General features: G+C 41.4%; 1 long non-coding RNA gene across 4 annotated transcripts; it reads right to left on the bottom strand.

Annotated features, from left to right (window-relative positions):
* Positions 1-6,602: 6,602 nt before the first annotated feature.
* On the bottom strand, positions 6,603-9,259 carry LOC110503978 (uncharacterized). Of its 4 annotated transcripts, XR_005039416.2 has the most exons (6): positions 8,585-9,110; positions 8,265-8,344; positions 7,967-8,056; positions 7,748-7,828; positions 7,160-7,317; positions 6,603-6,687 (listed from the first exon to the last, which is right to left on the bottom strand). It is a non-coding gene; the product is annotated as an uncharacterized LOC110503978 (long non-coding RNA). The 4 variants fall into 4 exon arrangements; XR_016491383.1 differs by lacking the exon at positions 7,967-8,056 and having other exon boundaries at positions 8,585-9,259; XR_016491384.1 differs by lacking the exon at positions 7,967-8,056 and having other exon boundaries at positions 7,160-7,320; positions 8,585-9,254.
* Positions 9,260-9,604: the final 345 nt, after the last annotated feature.

The raw sequence follows: 9,604 nt of genomic DNA, 5'->3' as shown, positions 1-9,604 counted from the left end.
AGAGCATCTTGCTACTCATGGTCTGAGAGTCTTTAGGTGCCTTTTGGCAAACTCCAAGCGGGCTGTCATGTGCCATTTACTGAGGAGAGGCTTCAGTCTGGCCACTCTACCATAAAGGCCTGATTGGTGGAGTGATGCAGAGATGGTTGTCCTTCTGGAAGTTTCTCCCATCTCCACAGAGGAACTCTGGAGCTCTGTCAGATTGACCATCGGGTTCTTGGTCACCTCCCTGACCAAGTCCCTCCCCCCTTTTTTCGCAATTGTCATTATGAGGTATTGTGTGTAGATTGCTGAGGATTTGTTTTTATTTAATCCATTATAGAATAAGGCACGTAACAAAATGTGGAAAAAGTCAAAGGGGTCTGAAGACTTTCCAAAGGCACTGTAAGTGCTCTAATTTACTGGAAGGCCAGTTAAACAATAAAGGCACTCCCTACCACTGCATTGCAGACAGCACAATCTTTGAAGATTCCTCTCTATCACTATATCATTCGTTTGTTAGAGTAGTAGTAAATCATAGACTCACCAACATTAACACTATGCTGAAAAACTGAAAATGGTGGTTAGATACCCTCTAGTGGGAAGATGCTGGAAGAGCAGCATGTACTGTACTGGACTTAGAAGGAAAATCATCCTATGACAGATGAACAAATCTACCAAATGTTTATTGTATGGTAATGAAAAGGCAGTCTGTGTTTACATTCCATCAAATAGGCTCTTTAATTTCTCAATTTATTTTGTCGCCCTACATTTTTCAATTACAAATTGGATTAGGGTCAGTTCCATTTCAACCCAGTCGGAGGAGGTCCGTTTATTATTGGCAATCATTTTGAGTGAGTTTTGAACATTTCAATAAACAGAATTTTCATTTGTTTTCTGATATTCACATGAAATAGAACTGGCCACAACTCTGCAACAAGAGAAGCATCTCTGGCTTCAAGTAGAGTAGCCTAGCCTGTTCCAATTTATCCCAAAGGTGTTTGATGGGGTTGAGGCCAGGGCTCTGTGCAGGCCAGTCAAGTTCTTCCACACCAATCTCGTCAAACCATCTCTGTATGGACATTGCTTTGTGCACAGGGGCATTGTCATGCTGAAACAGGAAAGGGCCTTCCACAAACTGTTGCCACAAAGTTGGAAGCACAGAATCGCCTAGAATGTCATTGTATGCTGTAGCATTAAGATTTCCCTTTACTTGAACATAAGGGGCCTAGCCTGGAACATGAAAAACATCCCCAGACCATTATTCCTCCACCACCAAACTCTACAGTTGGCACTATGCATTGGGGCAGGTAGCATTCTTCTGGCATCCGCCAAACCCAGATTCATCCGTCTGGCAGATGGTGAAGCGTGATTCACCACTCCAGAGAACGCGTTTCCATAGCTCCAGAGTCCAATGGAGGCGAGCTTTACACCACTCCAGCCGATGCTTGGATTGCGCATGATGATCTTAGGCTTGTGTGCGGCTGATTGGCCATGGAAACCCATTTCATGAAGCTCCAGACGAACGGTTATTGTGCTGATGTTGCTTCCAGAGGCTGTTTTGAACTCGGTAGTGAGAACGGCACTCCACGGTACTGTTCTGTGAGCTTGTGTGGCCTACCACTTCGTGGCTGAGATGTAATTGCTCCTAGACCTTCCACTTCATAATAACATCGCTTACAGTTGACCGGGGCAGCCCTAGCAGGGTAGAAATTTGACAAACTGACTTGTTGGAAAGATGGCATCCTATGACGGTGCCATGTTGTTTCGCTATGGAGATTGCATGGCTGTAAGCTCAATTTAATACACCTGTCAAGAACAGATGTGGCTTAAATAGCTGAATCCACTAATTTGAAGGTCTACATACTTTCATGTGTCTACATACTTTTGGCGGTGTATATACACAACTAAAACCATTCACTTCTTGGAAATATACAAAGGTTTCAGATAACAGTTTCCACAACATAGAGTTTAACTTCTTATGGCTGGGGGCAGTATTGAGTATCTTGGATTAATAAGGTGCCCAGAGTAAACTGCCTGGTACTCAGGCCCAGTTGCTAATATATGCATATCATTAGTAGATTTGGATATATAACACTCTGAAGTTTCTAAAAATGTTTGAATGATGTCTGTGAGTATAACAGAACTCATATGGCAGGCAGAAACCTGAGAAAAAAATCCAACCAGGAAGTGGGAAATCTGAGGTTTGTAGTTTTTCAAGTCATTGCCTATCGAATATACAGTGTCTATGTGGTTTATATAGCACTTCCTAATGCATCCAATAGATGTCAACAGTCTTTAGAACCTTGTTTGATGCTTCTACTGTGTCGGAGGGGGGAATGAGAACTGATTGAGTCAGGGCTCTGCCAGAGTGCCATGAGCTGATCACGCACGCTCATGTGAGAGTTCTGTTCCATTGCATTTCTACAGACAAAGGAATTCTCCGGTTGAAACATTATCGAAGATTTATGCTAAAAACATCTTAAAGATTGATTCTATACTTCGTTTGACACGTTTCTACGAACTGCAATATGACTTTTTGTCTGAAATTTCGCCTGGACTTGCCCGTGCCTCATGAGTTTGGATTTTGTACTAAACGCCCAAACAAAAAGAGGTATTTGAACATAAATGATGGACTATATCGAACAAATCAAACATTTATTGTGGAACTGGAATTCCTGGAATTGCATTCTGATGAAGATCATCAAAGGTAAGTGAATATTTATAATGCTATTTCTGACTTCTGCTGACTCCACAAGATGGCGGATATCTGTATGGCTTGTTTTGTTGTCTGAGCACTGTACTCAGATTATTGCATGGTGTGCTTTTTCGGTAAAGCTTTTTTGAAGTCTGACACAGCGGTTCCATTAAGGAGAAGTTTATCTGAAGTTCCATGCATAACACTTGTATTTTCATCAACATTTATGATGAGTATTTCTGTAAATTGATGTGGCTCTCTGCAAAATCACCGGATGTTTTGGAAGCAAAACATTACTGAACGTAACGCGCCAATGTAAACTGAGATTTTTGAATATAAATATGAACTTTATCGAACAAAACATACATGTATTGTGTAACATGAAGTCCTATGAATGTCATCTGATGAAGATCATCAAAGGTTAGGGATTCATTTTAGCTCTATTTCTGCTTTTTGTGACTCCTCTCTGGCTGGAAAAATGGCTGTGTTTTTGTGACTAGGTGCAGACCTAACATAATCGTTTGGTGTGCTTTCGTCGTAAAGCCTTTTTGAAATTTGACACTGTGGTAGGATTAACAACAAGTTTATCTTTAAAATGGTGTAAAATAGTTGTATGTTTGAGGAATTTTAATAATAAGATTTCTGTTGTTTTGAATTTGGCGCCCTGCACTTTCACTGGCTGTTGTCATATCGATCCCGTTAGCGGGATCTAAGCCATTGTCATGTCCTGACCTTAGTTCCTTTTTTACATCTCTGTTTTAGTGTGGTCAGGGCGTGAGTTGGGGTGGGCATTTGATGTGTTTTGTATTTCTGCTTTTGGCCTGGTATGGTTCCCAATCAGAGGCAGCTGTCAATCGTTGTCTCTGATTGAGAACCATACTTAGGTAGCCTGTGTTCCCACTATGATTTGTGGGTAGTTGTTTTCTGTTTTGTGTATTCACCTGACAGAACTGTTTAGTTTCTTACTTTCACTTTGTTATTTTGGTTTTGTGTGTTCAGTCTAATAAATTAACATGGACACTTACCATGCTGCATATTGGTCGGATCCTTCCTACTCCTCCTCAGACAACAAAGAGATTCGTTACAAGTTTTTAAGCATCAATCCAAAAGTAAAGCAACAGAAACCGACCTGAGTATCCATGATACAAGAATTATAGGTCGTCAGAAAATTATAGGTCGTCATATTATTATTATTATATATTATTTGAAAAAGTCCTATTTTAGACAGGAAAAGTTGGCAGTCCTTAGTCTCACTTCCTTTGGATATAAAGGTCATGACTTAATTAAATAAGAAATTAATCTTAACATGAACTTTTAGTAATCTTTCTGGAATACAGATTTTTTTTAAAGTATACATCATTTTCACTCATCCTTATGGCATCTGAGATCACTTGATTGCAAGGTACAGTCATTTGCAACTAATCTTTAATTCTATATAACATGCAACAACAATCAAGATTACAATAATATTAAGTTTTGAATTCAACTTTAAAATGCAGCTCTGGATTGTACATACACATTACACTGTCCATGTTGCCTATCCAACTAAAGATTAGGTTTTCTTACAGGGTCAGTAGTCAACTATCTGTGTTTACCATAGTCACGGTTCATCCTACTTGTTAAATCAAATCAAATGTATTTATATAGCCCTTCTTAAATCAGCTGATATATCAAAGTGCTGTACAGAAACCCAGCCTAAAACCCCAAACAGCAAGCAGGAAAAACTCCCTAGAAAGGCCAAAACCTAGGAAGAAACCTAGAGAGGAACCAGGCTGGCTGTGCCGGGTGGAGATTATAACAGAATATGGACAAGATGTTTAAATGTTCAAAAATGACCAGCATGGTCAAATAATAATAATCACAGTAGTTGTCGAAGGTGCAACAAGTCAGCACCTCAGGAGTAAATGTCAGTTGGCTTTTCATAGCAAATCATTGAGAGCATCTCTACCGCTCCTGCTGTCTCTAGAGAGTTGAAAACATAAGGTCTGGGACAGGTAGCACGTCTGGTGAACAGGTCAGGGTTCCGTAGCCGCAGACAGAACAGTTGAAACTGGAGCAGCAGCACGGCCAGGTGGACTGGGGACAACAAGGAGTCAATATGCCAGGTAGTCCTGAGGCATGGTCCTAGGGCTCAGGTCCTCCAAGAGAGAGAACGAAAGAAAGAAAGAAAGAAAGAAAGAAAGAAAGAAAGAAAGAAAGAAAGAAAGAAAGAAAGAAAGAAAGAAAGAAAGAAAGAGAGAAAGAGAGCATTAGAGAGAGCATACTTAAATTCACACAGGACACCGGATAAGACAGGAGTACTCCAGATATAATAGACTGACCCTAGCCCCCCGACACAAACTACTGCAGCATAAATACTGGAGGCTGAGACAGGAGGGATCAGGAGACACTCTGGCCCCATCCGATGATACCCCCAGGACAGGGCCAAACAGGCAGGATATAACCCCACCCACTTTGCTAAAGCACAGCCCCCACACCACTAGAACGATATCTTTTCAACCACCAACTTTCCATTCTGAGACAAGGCCCACAAAGATCTCTGCCACGGCACAACCCAAGGGGGGGAGCCAACCCAGACAGGAAGAATGCGTCAGCGACTCAACCCACTCAAGTGACGCACCCCTCCTAGGGACGGCATGGTTAGAGGCAGAGAATCCCAGTGGCTAGAGGGGAACCGGCCAGGCAGAGACAGCAAGCACGGTTCGTTGATCCAGAGCCTTTCCGGTCACCTTCCCACTCCTGGGCCAGACTACACTCAATCATATGACCTACTGAAGAGATGAGTCTTCAGTAAAGACTTAAAGGTTGAGACTGAGTCTGCGTCTCTCACATGGGTAGGCAGACCATTCCATAAAAATGGAGCTCTATAGGAGAAAGCCCTGCTTCCAGCTGTTTGCTTAGAAATTCTAGGGAAAATTAGGAGGCCTGCGTCTTGTGACCGTAGCGTATGTGTAGGTATGTACGGCAGGACCAAATCGGAAAGATAGGTAGGAGTAAGCCCATGTAATGCTTTGTAGGTTATCAGTCTAACCTTGAAATCAGCCCTTGCCTTAACAGGAAGCCAGTGTAGGGAGGCTAGCACTGGAGTAATATGATCAGATTTTTTGGGTTCTTGTCAGGATTCTAGCAGCTGTATTTAGCACTAACTGAAGTTTATTTAGTGCTTTATCCGGGTATAACACAGTTATTTACTAGGAGAGCCATAAGGCTTTAAACCAATGAGAATATTCATGTTACCACCCCCGAAACAGTTTCTCAAGTGATCCAAAGAAATGTAAACAACGCCAAAACGATAGTCACGGTTGAGTGAGTAGAAGAGAACACTACTTTCACACCTCCACCAGTATTGAAATGCTACTCTGTCAATCTCATGTCATGTCTCTATCTCCTGATGACCAAAGGGCTTTGGCATGGTAGTCTTAGACACTGGCATTAGCTTAACCGGTTGCAGCCATCAGTGGAGCAGCCACACCAACCACAATGAGAACTGATACAGCAATCCCCAGGCCAACAGACGTACCCAAGCTGCTCCCTCGGCCACCAGAAAGCGCTGTGCACAAAGGGGAGAGGGAGCAACATGACACATTACACCAACAGCCAGTGGAAAAGCTTCTTCCCATCTGAGCAACTCTGACCTTCCTGTTAGAATGATGTCAACAACTTTAAAAGCGAAGGATTTGCTGCCACTAATTTGTCATATGATAGTAGAGTTAACTTGATAAAGAAAAACGTACCCTCTTCTTTGGAAGTAAGAGAGACTGAAAAAACCCCAGAAAAACAGTATTCATAAGATTATTCCAAACAAATTGGCATTACATGTTAGTATTGGAAATGGAATTGGAAAACAATAGGTAGGCCTACTGAACATAATGATGGTGAAATTATCATTACATTAACAAATGTCTTTTAGGAAAGATATAACGTCCTATTATGAGCATATTGCTATATAGAATATACTGAAGGTACATAGAGAGTGAACATACAGCTCTCTGCCATGGTCTTGATGGGTCCTGAGGTGAGGGTAGAGGTAACATAGAAAACAAAAATCCGGAACACTGAAATTAGTATCAAATATTACGTTTGGTATGGATTGTATTATTTTGGATGTCCATCATCCATTTCGTATGATATGTTACGAATTATAATTCCTATGATATGTTACAAAAATAGGACTCTTTGGGTTGCTAGACATTTGCATTGTATGCCTACCTATCCACCTCGACCAACCAGACTCCTTTCGTTTTTTGCCTTTACCTTCCCTCTCATAAAACCATACCAAACAGTGTCCCTCGTTTACTATGTTATGTTTAGTGTATGAGACCGGGCTGTAAATTTAGACAGGCCAAATGTGACTTCTGGAGGATACCCTTCGTTTTCTAACTTTTTTACTTTAATTTGTAAATCTGACAACAACTACAGCTGTGACATCTGTTGTGGATGGATTGGGCCTAACGTTGTGTGGTCAGATCAATAGTACTGTACCTGGAAGTTGCTGCAAGTGGTGCAATCACAGAGTAGAAACAGGCCTTCTGGCTGTCTCCATTCTCCAGCATGGTGGTCATCTGATCAATGGAGCAGCTTTACAAAAAAGGTGAACCTCACCTCACAATTGCCCATTTGCACACAGGCAGGACAACAGACTGCTAGATACAGAAAGATTATTAATGATTGAACATGGCCCCTTGGTGCCTAGACAAAGTAGCTACTCCTCCATTTTGCATTGAGCTTACTAGATAAAGAGGAACCTGGATGGAGATAGTTAAATTATCTAGTGAGCAGGTGCACTGTGTCTGAATGCAAAGGAGGCAAAATGTTTAATCAAGCCCAGTATTACAATATATAGACTTAAATATAGACTTTCTTTTTTTTCTATTGTGTTATTGACTGTACGCTTGTTAATTCGCAGGTCGCAGATGCAAATAAAAACTTGTTCTCAACTAGCTTACCTGGTTAAAGAAAGGTGATATAAAAATAAAAATAAAAAACAATGAATACTCATTTGATATGAACCGGGCAACTAACCACTTTTTCAATATTTGATTGAAGATGTTTTTTTCTTTATTGACTTACGATACAAAGAGATGAAAGAATGTTGAGATGGAGAGCAGTGGGGAGACGGACACATACCATCAGTCCAGAAGCACATGGTATCTGTAGAGAAAGAGTGAGGTCATCAGAACTGAGTCAGACAATTCAGATCACAACTAGTACCCTTTATACACATTCTAAAACTGTTCGATTATTAATTATTACCTAGGCTAAGAGGGAACACAACAAGAAGGTTCTTACTGGCAAGTCAGGTTGGCAGCTAAAACCTGAATGTAGACATTAGTGCTCAATAAGAGAAGGGATAACCAGGGGTGTGGTATAGTTTGCATCCTGGTGATGTAAGAAAGGAAGATGGCACCATTATAAAAGCACACTTACATAAGATCAGACATATGATCAGGCATGTTTACACATGTTGGTAGAGGTTTAGAGTTATTTTATAAGGTGGCAGCACATTGGCAAATTGCCACTTTGCCATGTCGCAGCCGTGTGTACATGAATGGGGGTGTTACGTAGGTGCTGGTTGTGTTGTCCTAACCTTAACAGGGCATTGCTCAGATGATAAACTCACTGATGAAGCTACCATTGTTGTTCTTCACAGTAACGGAGGAGGCTGACCTGAAGAGGGGAAAAGAGAAAGGTCAGACAGAGTACCTAGATCCAGTGTAGCTGACTGATTACTACAGCAGGACCCAGGCTAACACTCTCCCCACAGAAAGATCAACTGCTTTGAACTGTGTTTGAACTGTGTAATATCATGCTGCAAACAAAACAACTGTTTGGGTGCCCAGTTTCAATTGCAGAGCAGTGTCTGATTTTCAAATGTAAGCGATATATCCAGTAAATATTTTCACTTACATGTCCACTAGGGTGTTCTTGACGAGGCACTCCAGAGGGTAAGCACAGGAGTAAAAGTACTTGAGCTCAGAATTATAGGTGACCGTTCCAATGTTGGGGTCGTATGATCGGACCACGGCGCTCACATTGAACGTCTGGAGGCTGAAGAAGTCTGAGAATATTCCTGTTCCTGGAACACATGTTGACTATGTGGCTTTGAAGGTTGCTGTGTACAATAGTGTGTACAAAATAGCATTTTTCTCTGTCAGAAGGACACCTCTTCAGCACACAAGCAAACCAGAAAACGAGATCTCTCATTCCCTTGAAGTTTCTTTTAGACTGAAAGCCATCACCTGTTCTTTAGCGTAAATGGGCGTTCAATTTAGTGTTACTTTCTAGCTCGTGATAAGGTAAGTTTCAAATGTTTTAAAAGTTTCACAGGAGTCAAAACCTCTGACAGAAACATACATTCTCTGCTCCCTCATTCCCCTCAGTCAAGGTCAGTGGTGCTGCGAGCCTTCCCTCTATCACAACACTCCTCCAGGGCAGAGGAGAGCATACATAAACATTATCCTATTAATAATCACCAAGAAGACACTCCCGCAGGCGTCCCCTTGGCAAAGGGGAAAGCTGAATCTGAGGACAGGAGGAATCACTCTGGTGTTCAGAGTTCCCTTACAGACTGTGTTATCCATGATGTGGTTCAGGATCAACAGACTAGATGGCAGGGCAGATTTGAATAGCGAGGTCAATGGAGGAGGTCCCCCAGACCACAGAGATGTCTGTGTATTCTGATAGATGCAGGAAGACACTGAGTAAGATTAAAAACATTCAAATGTATTCTGAGCTAATGTATACAGATAAACCACTATAGTTTAAGTGTCCCTGCTCTGAAGCAATATAGCTGTTTCAGATATGATTCAAATAACAAGACTATAATCCTATCCACCTCAAACCCTTTTTTTGTGTATTTTACCCCCTTTTTGCAATCCAATTATGATCCTATTACGATCTTGTTTCATCGCTGCAACTCCCCAAAGG

The sequence above is a fragment of the Oncorhynchus mykiss genome, chromosome 24, assembly GCF_057628025.1.
Source record: "Oncorhynchus mykiss isolate SJ-2025 chromosome 24, ASM5762802v1, whole genome shotgun sequence".
NCBI classification, from domain to species: Eukaryota; Metazoa; Chordata; class Actinopteri; order Salmoniformes; family Salmonidae; genus Oncorhynchus; species Oncorhynchus mykiss.
The sequence above is the reverse complement of the archived record's forward strand: the minus strand, read 5'-3'. Positions and strand labels throughout refer to the sequence as shown.